The 18,824-nt window shown below is 45.8% G+C and overlaps 2 long non-coding RNA genes across 2 annotated transcripts in view; both read left to right on the top strand.

The window, feature by feature from the left end:
- Positions 1 to 3,876: 3,876 nt before the first annotated feature.
- The window catches only part of LOC310683343, a 34,928-nt gene continuing 19,980 nt past the window's right edge, over positions 3,877 to 18,824 (top strand). The window contains exon 1 of the long non-coding RNA XR_014514381.1: positions 3,877 to 3,931. This is a non-coding gene — a long non-coding RNA (uncharacterized lncRNA). The remainder of the gene's footprint in view (positions 3,932 to 18,824) is intronic.
- LOC310684109 lies at positions 11,545 to 13,977 on the top strand. Its single transcript, XR_014514688.1, has 3 exons — positions 11,545 to 11,592; positions 12,724 to 12,799; positions 13,891 to 13,977. It is a non-coding gene; the product is annotated as an uncharacterized lncRNA (long non-coding RNA).

The following is an 18,824-nucleotide window of genomic DNA, read 5'->3' as shown; positions in this document are numbered from 1 at the left end:
ACCTTCGGGTGCAAGTAGATAAATAGGGATCGCTTACTAGCGGGAAGGTAAACGGTGTTCCGTGTGCTGCGCTGGCTCACCAGATGCAGCTTGTCACGCTGGCCACGTGACCCGGAAGTGTCTGCGGACAGCGCTGGCTCCCGGCCTCTAGAGTGAGATGAGCACACAACCCTAGAGTCTGGCAAGACTGGCCCGAACGGGCAGGGGTACCTTTACCTTTTACCTAGAAAAGGAGGCATTCAGCAATCTTGGACCTCATCAAGGTACGGAAGTCATTGTGCAAGGTGTTTTGATCCCTAGAAGTACAGAGATCCATGTAACTATGGTGCCATCCATGTCAGGTCACGTTCATGTCATGGCTACCCTTTTTGTGCATCTTTAGAGAACCTGGAGAATGTCAACAAACACTACCATGTCCCTAGCTGTCATCTCCTTCTCAAGATCAAATTCCAAAACACGTTGTTCTCTGATGGCAGGGAACATGAATGAGTTTTCTCGCCAAAAGAAGTTAATTAAGGTGTTGCTGTTTGTACTCTACACGATAGAGTGCCTGAGAAGCAGTAATTATATAAAGTGGCTCTGCAGCCCATTTGGAAACATGTAAATAATGCAGGAGGTCTTTCAAAATACCGTCACCCATAACAATAATAATGCTAATGGTATGTAAAGAAACAAGCAGGCAATTTGAAACGGAAATGTTGAAGGAAACTCTGTGTCCACAAACTTCCTACAATCAGACATAATAATTTTTTGGCCTTTCCGTGGCATTTTTGAAATGCAAGAACAATCTCTCTCAAGACATATAGTACTAGAAGAAACATGATATTGTTGCAGGCCACCCCAATCTCTGAGAGGTCTGAGATTCCAGGGGTTCCAGCCACTCACCCAGGGAAGCCCATGGTGAGATACAAAGTGTGTCTCTGCACAGAAGTGCAATATGCGAACTCTAAATGCAAATACACAAACACACGCACATTAATATCATTGTTGGCATCCATCTGTCTCGAGACAATGGAGTGCACCTCTGGGGCTGAAGTCAAACCACTGGAGAATGACAGCAACTGCTGTGACTGCAGAGACTGATAACTCATAACTACTTCCTCCGGCATTGTTTTTGCTGCGTTAGCAGCACCAAAGAGACCTCTCTGGGGTGCAAGCCTGGGCAGTGTGTATGGAGGTCCTGGGCTGCCCAGACGACAAGACCTCCCTCTCAGCATCGCTGATGTGGTCCAAAGAAAAACAGACCAAAGCATTTGGCACCAGCTTGGCCACAGGAGATGCCGGAAGGAGGCATACAAAACACCATGCAACTATCTTAAGGACTCCACTCCAGATTTGTATAGTGTTTATTCCCTAGACTTTTCTTCTCCTGAAGATGTCCCACAAGACAGAGGGTATGGATTTTTCCTTGGGATTTACTCCCAAAGCCTTTATCATGAATGAATATAGCCACAGCAGAGGTTTAGGTTCAGAGTTTTCCTTTTCCTAGATGGGCTACCTTCCCAGGTTGATGAGCCCCATCTGCCCCTCACTTCCCTCTACAGCTATGCCAGAAGGAACATGGCGTGTCCCCCACCAGAGGTACTACTCCTCCATTAACACTCCATCAATCCCATGCACATCATACCGTGAGCATTTTTACTGTGTATTTTAATGTTGAGGGGGAAATTGATCAGCAACACAGCTGGCAAAGTTACAGGTATTTTGCTCCTCATGATTACATTCAGTTCTAATGGCAGGACTTAATGTGTGCATCAAAACATGAAGTTTTAATTAAAATAGAGTGCCTCTGAGCATTTGCAGAGAACCATTTCATGGAGAACCTCAGGGAAACCAAGTTTGTTGTTTTTTACCAGCTTCCTACCTTTGTACTTTCAGATGTTTTCCTCTTCAAATAAAACAGCATATTTAAAAGGTAGTAATTACTTTGCAGTTACTCAGAATGAGTCTTTGTAATTTCCTTACTGTTGTCTTCTAGGCATTTGGAGGCACCTCAGTTTCTCCTATAAAATGAAAGCATCTGTTTATCAGAATGTATTTTTAAAAGAATAGGGAAGTGTAGAACATTCAAATCTGGAGGTCAAATTAACTCGGAATTTTACAAGAAAGGAAAATGGCTCCCTATGCCATGGGCAGACTAGATTCATACCTGGGTTAATTACAAGGTTCTAAATGTAAATGTCCATTTTATAACCATAACTTAGGGCATAGAGGTACGTAGCCAACCTACTTTGCTCTCAGGAAAATGCTGACAGATAATAAAGAAGAAGAAACAAAAAATGTACCCTGTAATAGCAGAATCTCTTGAGTGCAGTCCCACTCTTAGGGGTTTTTTTGGTGGGGGAATTGAGCCACAAAGAAAGCAAGGGACAGGTTTTTTTAAAGCCAGTCAGAAAAGATATGGTTTTTCTAAGATTAACTTTTTCTGTCCTACATGATAACAAATGCTGATTTTAATCACTCTAAATACTGAGGCAATAGTTAACGAAGAAAGTCGGGATTTTTAATGTCACCCTGAGACTAGTCTGGCCAAAAAATAACTCCGTCGCTAGATACATTCCAGCCTGCCAAAGTGACCCAGTCAGGTGAGAAACAAAAGCTAGTAGCCACCAGCCATCAATGCTCATGTAAGCATCAGTAATCTCTTTAACTGGAGAAAAGCCTAGAGGATATGCCTACCCCTTGCTTGACAGCTATAAAAAATACTATCCCTCTGTGTTTTGTTTGTTGGGCTCCCTTAAGTGCTGAACCATAAAGCCTTTGGCGGGGGGGGGGAGGGAGCATTGAGGCCAGGAAACTGGAACAGAACATCCTGATGCTGCTTCAGATGGAGCTGCTCATGCAGAGCAAACAGCCTGGAGCAGGAGGCTGGGCAGAGCAACTACTGTACGACAAGCACCCGTGAAATCCACTCTGGGGATTTCCAAGTTCCATCACCAGCTCCGCATGTTCCAAGCCGACATGGAGATCAGGGTTTTCAATGAATGTTTGATGTGTTGTGTGTGAAATAAATACCTTTGATCCACAAGAAGCTACAAAAGCAAATTACACACCGAAAATCGCATTAACAAAGAGAGCAACATAATCTGGCCTTGCCCTCTCACAGGTGGGTGCTGAGCCGTCCCATTTGTCAGCATCTGTAAACTGTCCCCATCAGCTCAGGTCCCCCCTCACCACTTCTGCCCCATGCAATATGAAGTGTAGGTGGGTTTCCACAAGGCAAGACACAGTGATAACAGCAAGAACCTTTATTGCACTAACAGAACTGGACAGCAGGGGCAAAGCAACTGCTTATATACATTTCTGAAGGACTGGGCCACTCCCACTCCCAACGTGATTGGCTGCCTAAACTTCCAAGCTGCGAATCGTAAGGGCCAATGGCAGAGGCCCAAATCCTGAAATGGTCTGTGATTTGGATATCATGTATCAAATCAGAACACTGGGGCTAAGAATCCTTAGTCCAAACTCAAGCTCAGGCAAACACAGACCACTGAATACGTAACACAATACACTCCCACCTACCACCATTCCACCGGCGGCCCTGATGCCCAGCCCCACACACATTCAGCTAGCCAGTGGGGTGCCTGCAGGCACACAAGTGCCCACAGAGGCCTTCTCCGGCACCTGCAGCAGCACTTTGTCCCACAATCCTCTCTACCTGCTATGTAGGCTGAGATATGTGCTTGGTTTCAGTGTGTGTGTGTGTGTGTGTGTGTGTTGTGTCCACAACAGCCTCTCCAGTTTGCAAATGAGCCCAAAACAATTGGTGACCACTGGAAAATAGGACCAGTGAAAATTGGACATGTAAGAATTTGGGGAGGCAATGGCCGGAGACAGTGCCATTTTCTTTCTAGGGAAAAAGGTGCTTAGAACTCACTGCCTCATTTGCCAACCCAGACGACGGGACCACCCTCTTGAAACCAAAATCACAGTAAGCTCGCTGCTCACCACTTGCCCCCCACCCACCCACCCACTTAGGCCACTTCAGCCACCGTCCTGTGCACCTCACCAGTGAGGGACTACCTTTGCTTGCTGAGAAACTTCATGGACAAAGCAGTGCAAAAAAAGGTGCTGGAACTGTGCTCTGGGATGTTCTGGCAGAAAAAGGCCCTATCCTCAAAGACCAGGGCTCAAATCCCCACTCAGGCATGAAGCTCACTGGGCTACCTTGGGCCGCTTACTCTCTTTCAGCCTAATCTACTTGCAGGGTCATTATGTGGGTAAAATGAGGATGTTGATAACACCTTAAGCTCCTTGGAGAAGAGGTAGGACACCATGAAATAGTCACTTTTTGTTAGTCCTGTGGAAGAAAAGGAATAATGTACAGGTTAAGAGGTGCTTGCTCAAAGGCCTTTTGGAGACCCAGTTATCACGCTCTACCATCCCCAAATGAGACAGGTAGAATGTCTTCCACCAGGCCTCCCTATCTCATCAGCCTCCCACCAGCTCCATTTAATCCTTTTCTTTCATGTGAGAAAAAGACCTTTTGTTTATGGGTATCTTTTATTGTTTCTCCCAATGATCTTGATTTCTCACATCCAGTATTCATAGGCATTTGGGAAAGAGAAGGCAGATTAGTCCCTGTTAAATTGAAACCAGTTATGATGGCATAAAGTTGCAAACACCCATGTAGAGTCATCTGTTGCTTTTAATTGGATCCCTGCACTGTTATATTCCCTTAGTTAACATCTCTGGTGGTTCTGGCTCTGCTCTGAGAGAGTCAGAAACAGCCATTTCTCTTTAAGCCAAGCATAGTTTTATTTGGGAACTGACAGCTCCGTTCTGAAAATCTGTGGTCTTAATTTGGGGCTTTAATTAAAATGTAATTGGACTTTCCTGCCACCACTGTAGGGGGAACCCTCATGCTCACTTTACTGTCCCCAAGGAAAGGCACAAGAGGCAGAGGTAGCAGCAGACTGGGGAACTGTAGAAATGGGGAAAAACTCAGGTGAGAAAAACATTAGTTCTGAAGAGGAATGTGAGGCAATGATAATGAGAACACAAAAGGAAGTGGAAATTGTCGTAGTCCTCATGTTAGAATTGGAAATCAGTCAAGAGAATACTCCTGTCATTCACTCCCATTTTTAAATCTGCAAACAACATGTTGTTGTTGTTGTTGTTACTATTATTATTATTATTATTATTATTATTATTAGTTCCTTTATATTGAAATGAACATAAGTTACATAAATAGAAACAGATATATGACATGTTAATTTGCAACCAGCAATATGAATAATATAGTGCTTGGAAGAAACCAAACTGCAGCAGAATAGAAACAGCACTTATTGTGATGAATACAGGTCAAGATGGAAATCACTCCCTTCTTCCATTCCTAGTTCTGAGGTAGCAAAGCTGGTTCAGTGGACAAACCAACTCCTCACATATCCCTCAGCTCTCAGGAGAAGACCTGCTTTTCTCCTCTCAGAACTCACCTAAATATTTGTGGAGAAAGAAGTGCTTGGGCACTCTGAAAGATTAAGAAACTTCAGAATAATTGCCCCTGAATAAAGTCCATCCATTCCAGCTCACCTCCATCTGTATTCCTGAATCTAAAAGGTCCCCTGAGGGACTCTAAGAAAGATCCTTCAGTTACATGTTGACACCTGGGCAGAATATCCCAAGGAGCTCACCAAGAATGGGGCCTGCACACCTGGAATGGAGTTTCCATAGGCTAATGAATAGCTAAGGCATGATATTTCCCTTCAAGCTCTCTTACCCACAAGATCCAGCCCATCCCCCAGGCGCCAGAGATGTGACTCGCTGATAGTTCCTTCCAGCATCATCAGCTGCCACCAGTAACAGGCTACAAGGCTCAATGGCTTCAGGAAAATGCCTTAGTTCAGTGGTAGAGCATCTGCTTTGCATGCAGAAGGTCCCAGGCATTTCCAAATGGGACTGAGAAAGAGCCCTGGAGGAGTATTGCTGCCAGTCAGTGTGGAAAATGCTGAGGTGGATGGACCAATTGTCTGACGTAATGTAAGGCAGCGTCCTGCATTTCCTGGGGGGGAAATGGCATCCCCCTTTGTACGCCAAACACAACAATGAAAATGGATAGCGATGAAAGCACCAAGAAACTGAAAATGGAGCTGGATATATTTAAGTTAAGATATATTGTGCCATTCGTTTTAAATCAGCACCTCAGCAGTGGTTTATTGGGGTCAGAAGGGCAGACATTAAGTAATTCTATCACGCTTTTCAGTGCACAAATGGCTTACGGTTATGTCACACATCTTCAAAACAGGCCTGTGAGGTAGTCATTGAAAGTGACGGCGTTCACATCACCCATTCAGTTCACATTCCTGAAAGCTGAGATGCTCGGATGAGCTGCCTGCAGCCACAGCAGGGGCTGAAGCCTGCACCAAGAGAGGACGGGAGGCATGCAAGCCTGCTGAGCCACCTCCCCCCCTCTCAATCCTCACCGCAGCCATCAAGTGAGCATCCTTATTCCCTGACTGTCTCCACTCCCAGCAGACCTTTAATCTTGGCTGGACCAACCACTTCTCTGTACTGGATAGTGGGGGGATGCAATTAGGTGTAGGGTGAACAATAAGGGTTTAGGCAGAGTCAAAACAAAACAAAATTCGGTTCTACTAAACGTTGCATAAGAAGAGCCTTGCTACTGGATGAGACTTATCTAGTCAAGCATCCTTTTGTCACAGTGGCCAACCAGATGCACCTCTGAGAAGTCCACAAGTGGGACAAAAGTACCATAGCTCTCTCCCCACTTGTCGTTCTCAGCAACTGGGATTCAGAGGCATATTGCCTCTGACAGTGGTAGGGAAACATAGCCATCCTGGGGAGTAGCCATGGATGGTCTGTAGCCTCTACGCATTTGTCTAATCTCCCTATCCAAGTTGGTGGCCATGATTGCAACCCATGGTAGTTAATTCCACATTTCAACTACAAGTGCCTCACTTTGTTTGCCCAGAATCTTCCAATATTCAGCTTCGTGGAATGGCCTCAAGCTCTGGCACAAAGAAGACAGCTTCTCTCTATCTGCCTTTTCCATAATAATGGAAAAGCCATGCCATAATAAGGTTTGTATATAACAGCCATCTGAAGAGTTATTGTGATTATATTGTAGAGGGGAGGGGATACTTCTAAAAGCATTTGAAGAGTTAGGCACAAGGGCAAACTAAAATAACTTAAGAAAAGGCATCATTCAGAACCTAGTCTGGACCATTTCCCTACCCAAGTCAATACTTAGCAGTAAAGCAGTTCCCACTGTCTCAATGTCCAGTTCCTGGAATCTAGATCCACTACAGCCTCCTCCTCCTCCTACCTCTCATTCTTCACTTCTCACACCCTCCAATCACCCAGATTGGTACATTTCTTAGGGTTGGCACAAAGATAACCCTTCCAAAACAGTCCATGGTCATCACTGAGGAGAGCCACCACCCAGATAATTTCCATAAAAGTAGGAAATCTGCCTGGTTAAACTTCTCCAGTTGGTTTGACCTCTTTTTACAAGCAGAGTCATGGGGGGGGCGGTCCTTGAGGGATTGACCAACTTTTCATACCAAGTGAGCCACAAGAGTCCTACAGGCCCCACACTGCCTTGTTGCGGAGGAGCAAGGAGTGGTTCCCCCCCCCCAGCCCTCATGCTGCCTTTCCCAAGCCAGATAAGTGAGGTGCCAGGTTTTGGGAAAGAGATACAAGGCTCTGACAAGGTCCTAGCGCCCTTCCAACTTCTTCCCACAGCTGGAAAAGTGCTAACTAGGCTTTGAGGAAGACGATGGAGGACTCTGGGACCATATCAGAGCCCTCATGCCTCTTTTACCAAAGCCAAGTGCCTTGCTTACCTGGAAAGGCAGTGTGAGGGCTGCCAAAAAGTCATTGAGGGCCGCATGTGGCCCTTGGCTAGTGTGTTGGACAGCCCTGATCACATACCCTCCAACATTTCTCCAATGAAAATAGGAACATTCTATTCTATATCAGGAAGCTTCTCCTGCGTTTGATCTCCCAAACACATAAGACATCATATACTCATCTACATCAGTCACCTTGACCCAATGACAACCTCTCTACCTCACCTACCTCACAGGGTTGTTGTAAAGAAAAAATGTGCAAAGGAAAGGATAGTGTGCAACACCTTCTACAGATAAAGGAACCAGCATTCCCCTTGTTCCCCCAAAAACAGCTGGCTGCAGAAGCCTTGCAACTGAAGAATTTAAAGCGGATTGGTTACCTTTCCCTTCGAAATTATAGGAAGGGCTTTATATGCCAGCTTCAACATTCCCTCCATTTGGTGTGGGTATCTTATTTTCAGGATAAACGGGACTCTGTTTTTACACCCAAACACCGCTTCTAATTGTTCTACGAGATGTGGAGTGTAGAAAAAAGTAAAAGCGAGACATTCTGGAATCAGAAACCAGAACAGCTTATGTAATTTCGTGACCATCCCTGGAAAATCAAGACACTTGGAGGGTATGCGATCCAGAAGAACCAACCTCCATCTCTCTACAATATATAAATTGGGGTGGGGGCACTGTTTTCTCCCCTAAAAGTGCATCGGTGAACATTTTGTGAAGTTCTGATTAGGAATAAGCAGACAAAACAACAACAACACAGTCTCTCTCTCAGATTTTCAGATGTAGGCTGAATTGAAAAAGAGTGAATGCAATTGTAACCTCAAATCATTTCTATATGGATTTTCCTATCCTCATCTTCCTGGAATAAAACATGCCCTCCCCTGTGCTCTAAGCTGCATTGCTAAGCTACAAGAAGCTTAATATGAAAGAGGATGAAGGCAGCGGAGAGAAAGAGAGGTCCAGACGATGGAACACCAAGCTACGCTACATTGCCAGTCCCAACCTGCTCTGGATGTGTTTACTTTCTCAAAGTCCATCCATAATTCAACGGCTTCATTAATTCTCTCGCCAAGACCCAGCGCTTCTGACTTTCAAAAAGAAGCTCTCATCCCACTAATCGCCTCCTATCCCCGCTCCCTTTGTGAAGAGTGAGAGATTAAACGCAGCCTCTGTCACAACTCTGGGCTGCACGCGTGTGATTCACAAAGCACAAATCAAAGCGGCACACACATCCACACGCACGCAACCTTGAAACGCCAAGCAGTTGGCTGGGACAGAATAGAGGGGAACTGGTGCCAAAGGGCCTGGCGCAAAGCAGGCACATTCAGGAGCAGGAAGGAAGGAGAAAACAACAGTTGACTCCACAGTGCTCAGTGGCAAATCCATTTGCCATCGCAGCCCCTTTTAACTCTGAGATCACCGGTTGTGACCTACAGAAGCCAACTGGGAGAGTGCTGTGCTGCATAACACGGGGGGAGAGCATGGCTCAGTTGCAGAGCTCATGCACTTAGGTTCAGTCTCTGGCACCTCTGGTTAAAAAGAGTTTACATAGTAGCCAGGTGTCGGGAAAGACCTGTCTCACCCTGAGACCCTGGAGAACCACAGACAGCCGGAGGAGGCAATTCTAGGCTAAGTAGAAAATTACCCCAGACTGGTAAAAGGCAGCTTCCTCTTTGAAGGTCCTCTGCAGGAAGTTTAAAAGATAACCTTCGTGGAATTTGGCAGGAGATCTTCACACAGCTCTGCTTGCCTGAATGTGAAATTCAAGGTGAATTTAGAAGGCCCTTTGTGGGTGAAACATCTGTAGGTGTTTTGAGGGGAATTAAAAGAATGTTGATAAGAGCAGCAGACTGTTTCAGCAGGGGAGGAGCAAGAGAAGAAAACCAGAGGTTAAGGGGGCATTCTTAGCACAATAGGTGGAGTGGGGAAGGGCTGTAGCTCAGTGGTGAAGCATCTGTTTTGCATACAAGATGTCGATCCCTAGCATCTCCAGGAAGGACTGGGAACACACACACCCTGGCTGAAATACTGGAGAACTGTTGTCAATCAGTGTAGACAATACTGAGCAATTGCGGTGTTACAAAGGTTGGGCACCACCCTCACCCTGTGCAAAGCACTAGCAAGATTCCAGAGGTTCTTGCTGGTATTTAGCATCTGGTATGTTGAAAACCTGAGAGCTGGACCATAAAGAAAGCTGATCGCCGAAGAATTGATGCTTTTGAATTATGGTGCTGGAGGAGACGCTTGAGAGTCCCATGGACTGCAAGAAGATCAAACCTATCCATTCTTAAGGAAATCAACCCTGAGTGCTCACTGGAAGGACAGATCCTGAAGCTGAGGCTCCAATACTTTGGCCACCTCATGAGAAGAGAAGACTCCCTGGAAAAGACCCTGATGTTGGGAAAGATTGAGGGCACAAGGAGAAGGGGACGACAGAGGATGAGATGGTTGGACAGTGTTCTCGAAGCTACCAGCATGAGTTTGACCAAACTGTGGGAGGCAGTGGAAGACAGAAGTGCCTGGTGTGCTTTGGTCCATGGGGTCACGAAGAGTCGGACACGACTAAACAACAACAACATGTTGAAAACCATAAAATCATTGAAAGAGTGCTGACTGATTAAAGAAAAGACTCCATTTGTTTCAAAACTCTAAAGTCAGGATGGTAGCTCAGTGGCAGAACATATGCATTGCATGCAGAAGGTCCCTAGGTTCAATCTTTGGCAAAGGCAGATAGGGCTGGGAAAGACCCTCTCTTTAAAACTCATGTAGATCATGGGGATGGAGGATAGGGGCAATTCAAGGTGTCTTGGGACCTGAGCTGAAATGTCCTGCGGTCACCTCAGCAATGGGCTGTGGGGGGAAAACTCAAGGAGAAGCCCTTGTGGAATCTCTCCCCCACCCCCGGGCAGAAGAGAGAGGTCTCCCGCCAGGCAGTGGGGCTTTGCTATCTCCTGGGCATGCCGCCTGAGGCAGCCATCTCATCCGCCTTTTGGGCAGGCCAGCTCTTGGTAGAGGACTTTTTCCACCTGGGGACCAAACTCCCTTCTAGGCAACTCTCCACAAGTCAAATGCAAGTGGTGGGCGGGGCCAGAAACAAATAGTGGGTGGAGCAACAAGTGTAAGTTTCACATTTGAAAAGTCAGCTAGTTTCTACTCTGTCCTCTATTCGGACAAGGAAGAGTTCAAGGACATACTCCCACTAGGCAAAAACGCTTGTAATGCAAAGGAGGGCCTGTGAGGGGTGTGGCCTGTGGAAGGTGGGTGTGGCCTGGAGAGAGCTCACAGGGCCAGATAGAGACGTCTTGACAGAACTAGATGGACTCTGACTCAAGCTGTACACATGTTACCACCTACTCCAGCTCCAGCACAGACCCACTGCTGGTGTTTGAAGCCAAGTGCACATGATGTTACCCACAACCCAAAGGTATCCTGGAGCTTCTTGGAAAATACCGCATTCTGCTTCCTAACCTGAAGCCATGGGAGGTCAGCACCAGCTTGCTGAAGCTCCTGGGAACCACACAAATACCTCCTTGTGCTCCATGTTGGAAGAAAGGGGGGATAAAAACGTAATGGCAATGCTGATAATTAACTCATAAACTGGGGGTTTCCGGGTTCATGCAGTAGCTTTCAGGGATGACACTTCTCAATTATTGTGATTCTTTTTAATAAGGGGCCAAAACGATGACTTCCTGCTTCCCAAACATGATGCAAACAGAATTCTTTTTTCACAGCTCCTGTCACTGAGACTAGAACAGAAGTTCCAACTGGATTGTGCTCGGTGAGTCTAGATCTCTGTTCCCTATCCTTAAACTCTCTCCAGAAAAGTCTGCTTGTTCTCCTTTTTCATAGCCCATGGTGTTTTGTAGTCAGTATATGTGATCATGTGGCACCAGGTTTTCTTAATAATGCAGATTCCTCTTAAATTCTAAGGGGGAGAGTGCAAAGATAGCCTCATGAAGATGTGTGCTAACCGGTGATGTCTCCGCCAAATTTGAGGAGCTTGTTTTATTTATCCACTATGTTTAGATCCCCCTTCACACACACCTGTCTTCCAAGGAGCACAAGGTAGCATACCTGGTTTTCCACTCCCTCTTCTATTTTCACAACAATCCTATGAGGTAGGTTAGGCAGAGGGTGGGGGAGTCCAAGGCCACCCTGAGGCATTCCTGCCTTACTCTAGATGTGAATGGGATCACCACAGTTCTGTGTACACATTAAACCTTTAAAGCACATTTGAAGCACATTCTTTCCCTCAAAGAATTCTGGGCACTGTAGTTTACCCCTCACAGAGTTACAACCCTTAACAAACTACAAGGTCCAGAATGCTCTGAGGGAAAGAATGTGCTTCGAATATGCTTTAAAGATATATTAACGTGTTTATTGTTTAACCTGACAAAGCAGAGTAAATGGGAGGGCTCTAGTTGCAGCTAGGAAGATATGCAGACATGTTAGGCTGCCCCCCCTCCCACCACAGAAGCCCTAATCAAACCCAATAAAACCCACAATCAAATCAGGCAGCCGACCAGCGGACGGATGGTGTCTATTTAAATTTTTCATTAAAATTGTTTTCTAGCTCCGTTGAGCTTGAACAAAAGGAGTCAGTTCCTCCCCTTCGCTACCCCTCCCTCCAACCTGGTCCCTCTCCTTTTCTCCTGCCTTTAATCGCAGCCCTGTTCATCAGGGATTAATGATTCTTCTTATCGGACTCCAGGAGAGATTTGTTTAAAATATCACCTTGCGAGACACCTCCAGAGCGAGGCATGAGCTGCCTATTATGGCTCCAGTCTCAGGAAAACGAGACAGCGAGGGGAGGAACCTGCCATGCTCCGACGGCGACAAAACCCTAATTTCCCATAAATTACTTTGGGCTCCTTTGAATTGCTTTTAAACAGCCATTTCTTTCTCCCAGGGGCTCCTATTGATGGGGGCAGATAATCTCGATTGAGGAGGAGACATGTGGAAATTAGTGCCTCCGTCTCTGTCAGGTGGGGAGGGTTCTTTTTTGTTGTTGTTGAAAGCACCAACTGTTCTCATACAAACTGAGGGGCAGATACAAGAAGTTAATAATGCTTGGAAACTGCAACATGCACACACAGGAAATTTCGCTACTTATCAAAATGTACCTCTGTAGTGGGGGGGGGGTCCTCAAACCAAGCTGCAGGGCAACAGCAATCAGACTCTTCCCCCATCCCTTAATCCTTCCATCATATCCCCACTGCAGCTTGCACACAGGAGAAACTGCAAGCCTGATTTCTGCTGTGCTATAACGCCATCACTGCACATGGCCAAAGTGCAGAACTGCAGCTATCAGCCCAGCAGGTGTCACAAAGAGCCCATCAAGTCCCATCTGCCCTATAAAGCTGCCCTCCAGGTATATTGGACTCCAACTGCCCAGCCTCTGTAGCCAGGGGTTCAGGATAAATCAGAGCTGTAGTCCAACATCATCTGGTGGCCACAATTCACACACCATACCTTTAAAGCACATTCAAAGCACGTTGTTTCCCTCAAAGAATTGTGGGTACTGTAGTTTACTCCTCACAGTTACCATTCCCAGCAACCCTTAACTAACTACAATGCCCATAATTCTTTGAGGGGCAAATGTTCTTTGAATATGCTCTAAAGGGACAGTGTGTACACAGCCACCGTTTCCCCACTCCTATTGTCCTGTCTGGTGAAAAGGTTCCACCACTTGTGGTTTCCATTTTTGCTTTAGGCAAAATGCAGTGACACTCCCCCCAAAACAAAAGGGATGTCTGGGACCGCATCAGAGAAACTGGCAAAAGTATTTAAGTTTCCTTTGAAATTCCTCTGAGGAGAAGCTCTCAGTTAATCTGCCAAGTGAGAAACCTTCTATCTCTTGGCACAGCATGACAACCCTGCAGGGTGGACACAGTTCAGTTTCTCTGCAAGTTGTAGTAGTGGAGGGAACGGTATTCTATTGTTAATTTCCTTGGTTTGATGCCGCTGAGTGTGTATACGAGCTTCCATGTCAGAAGGAACTCTACTTGCCAACCATCCTCTTGGCACCTTATAAAAAGGAATCACAATAATTGAAAAATGAGGTCCTTCCTGCCAGTTCCGTTGTAGCTGCTGCATGAAAAGAGGGGGGAAATGAAGAGGAGACAAAGGCTTTGCTTGCAAGCATGACAACAGCGGCATCCACATTCCTTCACACACTTTCCCACTGCCAATCTTGGTCCTGACCTCCAGTGATCATCTCCAGATGTGTTCTTGAAGCATGAATGAGCTGATTCCTCCTAAGGCTCTTTCCATCTTAAGGTACATCCTTGGGGCTGTTTCACACATGACAAAGTGCAAACCCATATTTTTCACTAAGCATACGCTCAAAAGCAGGCATAGGCAAACTCAGCCCTCCAGATGTTTTGGGACTACAATTCCCATCATCCCTGACCACTGGTCCTGTTAGCTAGGGATGATGGGAGCTGTAGTCCCAAAACATCTGGAGGGCTGATGTTTTCTTTGGTGTTTGACTGAAAAAGTAGCACGCAGAGAAGGTTGACCAATTTGCGGGGGTAGTAAGTCACAGTGTTGGAATCCTTGGGCAACTGCTAGGAGCCCTGTCCAGCAATGTCCAATAAATTATGGGGGAAACAAAATGGTAGCCAGCAGGTGTCTGCCTCTCATTAGCTCTGCAGCTCCATGCAATTGAAGAGAAAAACAGCTACTCTACAATGCTAGAAGTTAGCCTCCACACAAACAATCATAAAGAGGTCCACCACATAGGAAGGGGCCCACCAAAGGAGCTTTGCCCCATAAGGCTTCAAACTGTCCATATTATGGCTAGATGAGTCTATTTTCTTTGTCTATTGCTATATCATGGTTGATGTCCACAGCCATTTACAGCAGGGGTGATGTTCTGGAGCTGATGGGACTCCAGCTCCCACCAGCTCCAGTCAGCAAGGGCAATGTTCAGGGATGATGACATCTGAAGGGCCACAGGTTTCATGATACTGGTTTACAGCAGAACAAAACCAAGCCAGCATGGCCCAGCAGGCGTGCAGTCTAAAGGCATATCCTATTTGTGCTTTCCCTCCGTTGTGTTTTAGTGACTAGGCTTGGAAGTCTTCTCCAGCTGTATGGCTCTTTACTAGCATACCTGCTGCAGAATGCTTCTCTCCTTTAGATCAAATGTTGGCAGGGTAAAGGTGGGGGAGCCTAAGCTGTGAAAATGAGGCAGGTGCCCCCATTCTAAGTCCCACATCCTGTTTCCTCAAGTTCTCACTAACAAGAAAGGCACAAATACTGGAAATAAAGTCCACCCACTGATCTTTGTTTCTAGTATCCAACACTCAATAACAGATATACTGCCTCTGAACTTGGAGGTTCCATTTGACCTCTCATGGGTTAACATCTCCATGGATGTGTCTTTTTTTAGGCCATTTAAGATCATATCTTACTTGGTGGAGAATTTCATAAGGAATTACACAATGTGTGAAGGAGTGTTTCCTACTGTCCTGTCATGACTCTGCCATCAATCAACTGCTCCAGGTGATCCTAGCACATCTGGAAACGGGTCCAATGAAATCAGCTTCAAGGTCTGGCCCCTGATGAAGAGAAATCCTGCCACCCCTCCATAACCATTGTGGTTGCTTTCACAAATGGTGCTAATAATGTATTTTCATCTGGAAGACATCACTTTCGAGCACTGTTGTTGGAGAAAAAGTGTGGTGTTAAGGGAACTGTTTTGAAATCAAACGTACATTTTAATCAGTCTAACTTCTTCTAGAACCAGCCTGAGGGGAAATCGAAAAGGTGACACCATGGAAATAAAAATAATCCAATAACTGGCAATTTGCTGCCCTTGAATGGCACGTAATATCTACCACCGGAGGCAGCTGTCTCCTATCTTATGGTAGGGCCGGCCCTAAATTTCCCGTTCAATTTACACACATATGAAATGTAAAACCTGACTGAAGCGTCCCTAGCAAAACAGCCTGTGTCATGCAGCCTGGTCCTGTTGGCATGGAAACTATGCTTGCCTCTGTAACTCCTTCCATTTTCAGGATCATTGGAGCGAAGGATTCAGGATACACATGGCTCAGCGGAGAAATGCAAAAAAGCTAGCAAAGTTCCCTTCCCTTGAGACCAAGCTGCGAATTGATCCCTGTGCCTTTGGGGAACTGGGAATGTGTTCTGAAGGCAGGCAGATTAATATGGTGTGGAACTTAAATCTAGAATCCCTCAATGGCCATCTGGTCCCCATGTTCTGTGGATAACATCAGTGCATTCTGCAACCAATAATTCTGCAGCAGCACAGAAAACCTGCAGGATATTGTACAGCAGTACAGAACTCAGCTTCCTGAGTTCAGTAGTTCGGCTTGCATGTGAAAAACAAAAGGAAGTGCACAGGCAGATTTCCACTGACTGGGGGAAAGGCGGTTCCATGTCTTGCCTATTCCCATGCAAAGCAAAATGTAGAGTGCGTTATGCAAAATAAGGGAATTTATGCAAATTTTTCGCTTGCAATGTTGACAGTGATACATTGAGGTCTTCTGCGATCGGGGGGGAATGTGTGAGAGGAGGCAGGCAAATTATTTACAAAAAATCAAGAGAAGGCAGTCTAGGCATCCCTAATGTAAGATTATACTGGGAAGCTGGTCAACTTCACCAGTTGCAGCCTGTAATCAAAAACTATTCTTATGTGCTTTGGATTGCAATGAAATGCTCTCCTAAATCTCCCAGATTGCAAGCTCTTCGCTTTGGCCTTCTTTCCCCACAGATGTTCCATGACCTGCGTAATCCTTTCCTCACCACCACACTACAGACATGGGGGAGATGGCAGAGGGCTCTGGCTCCTTCGCCCTCCCCTCTACACCCCTATTTAGATCACCCAGGGTTCTCTAAACCAGAGCACTATAATCAGTTTCTGCAAATGGGAGGAGGTGGGAACGACTCAACCTGGTGATATGCTTGAACACAACAAGCCTCAATCCCCAGAGCAACTCACTCTCCCACTACTGGAGAGGTGCTGGCTTCTTATGTTCCAGCTCCATAGTTTTGCCCACCAAATCAGCTGAACGGAGAAGTTTCATAAGCCTCGGTGTGCATTTGAAACCGGATGCCTTCAGTACAGCACATGTAGGAAAGGGCTAGTTTCAGAATTACACCACACACTGTTGGACAATAAATTTGGCAATTTCCAAGTTTATGGACTGTTTCAGAAACTGAGTTGGAAGACTCCTCGGATTCCACTTGGCTCTCCTTATGGACAACTGCACTCTTTAAATCCATTTCGGTCACAGATCATGAGTCATCCTTAAAAATATAGGGAGGTGATATAGCTTTTAGAAAGCATATGGCTCCCTTGTTACAACAGCTCCATCAGCTACCAGTCTGTTTCAGGGCAAAGCTCAAAGTGGTGGTTATGACCTATAAATTCCCTATTCAGCTTAAGGCCAGGCTATCTGAAAGGCCATTTTCCCTAAAGTGAACTAGCCCGGGCTCTGAGATCTTCTGGTGTGGCCCTTTTTTTAGTCTCTTTCTTCTTTGGCGATCACTTGTAGCCGAGTAAGATTGTCTTCTATGAACACGGTTTTAACAGTGAGTCCATAAGTGGCTGTGGAGGCCAATTCTGGATCCACACATCTTTCTACAGTGGGGCATAGGTTTCCAGGCAGGAGCTGATCATGGTGAGGGTTTGCCAAACGTGCCTTCCTCTTAGCACATTTCTCCCTTTCATCCTGAGTTTGAGCATCTTCAAAGCCCATGACACCTTTGGTAAAGGCTGTTCTCCGATTGGAGCAATCTCAGGCCAATGTTTCCCTGTTGTCAGTGTTTATACTACATTTTTTAAGATTTGCCTTGAGAGAGTCTTTAAGCCTCTTTTGTTGACCACCAGCATTACGCTTTCCATTTTTAAGTTCAGAATAGAGTTGTTGCTCTGGAAGACGATAATCAGGCATCCGCACAACATGACCAGTCCAGTGAAGTTGATGTTGAAGATCATTGCTTCGACACTGGTGATCTTTGCTTCTTCCAGTACACTGGCATTAGTTCACCTGTCTTCCCAAGTGATGCGTAAAATTTTTCAGACACACCATTGATGGAATCTTTTGAGGAGTACCATGACACTCACAGGCACACTTGGTGGGGATGTGGGAATAGGCCTTCTTGCTCCCAAGCTTTGGAACTCCCTATTACTACTATTATTTTTACTGTGTGGTTATTATTATATTTATTTACAGCCCCCCTTTTTCCATGACAAGGGACTAAAGGTGGCTTACAGCTAAAACAGAAATAGCTAAAAACATCGGGGGTGGGCAGGAGGAAGCAATCATTTAAATAATAAACATTAATACTCAGTGTGTGTGTTTGTGTGTGATCTATTAAAACATATCTATCATTACAATAAAAGAATCACAGAACCGACCAGAGCCCGGGAAGGTTTTTATGGGGAAATGGGGACTTTCAGATAGCCTAAGCCATATAGGGATTTATATGTCATAACCAGCACTTTGAATTGAGCCCAGAAACAGATCATAGCTGGTAGAGCTGCTGTAATAAAGGAGGTGTGTGCTTCCTATAAGCAGCCCCATCCAAAAATACTGCTGCAGCTCTTTTGAAGGAATGGGTTTCCCAAACGATGTGTAAAATGATGTCACGAATGATCCGGCCCCAGATTACAGCACTGACACGAGAATACCGGTCAGTACCTTGGGACGAGCCGTAAGGCTGTCCAAAAGAAGAAGAGGGAATGAAGGAATGGGTTTCCCAAACCCCAAAACTGACTGTGCAGGCAGTTTGAAACTGCACCAAAATCCCTATTTTTCCTTAGCTAAAATGCTTTAACTTGAGCTCTTGAGCAGAAACCCAGCTGTATAAAGCTGTGCTCGGAGCCCTCTCCTTTATCAGTTTGTGACTGCAAGTATGGCCTTCACTGTACCAGTAGAACAGAAAAGACACATCTGTGCCTTATCTTACGTCCTGACCACAAATGACGCACAGACCCAGGCTGGGAACAGCGCCAGAGTATGTTCTCGGAGATGGTGA

This window comes from Podarcis tiliguerta (genome assembly GCF_965153285.1).
Source record: "Podarcis tiliguerta genome assembly, chromosome: 8".
Classification (NCBI taxonomy): Eukaryota; Metazoa; Chordata; class Lepidosauria; order Squamata; family Lacertidae; genus Podarcis; species Podarcis tiliguerta.
Note: the sequence above shows the minus strand (reverse complement) of the source record. Positions and strands in the feature narration are given on the sequence as shown.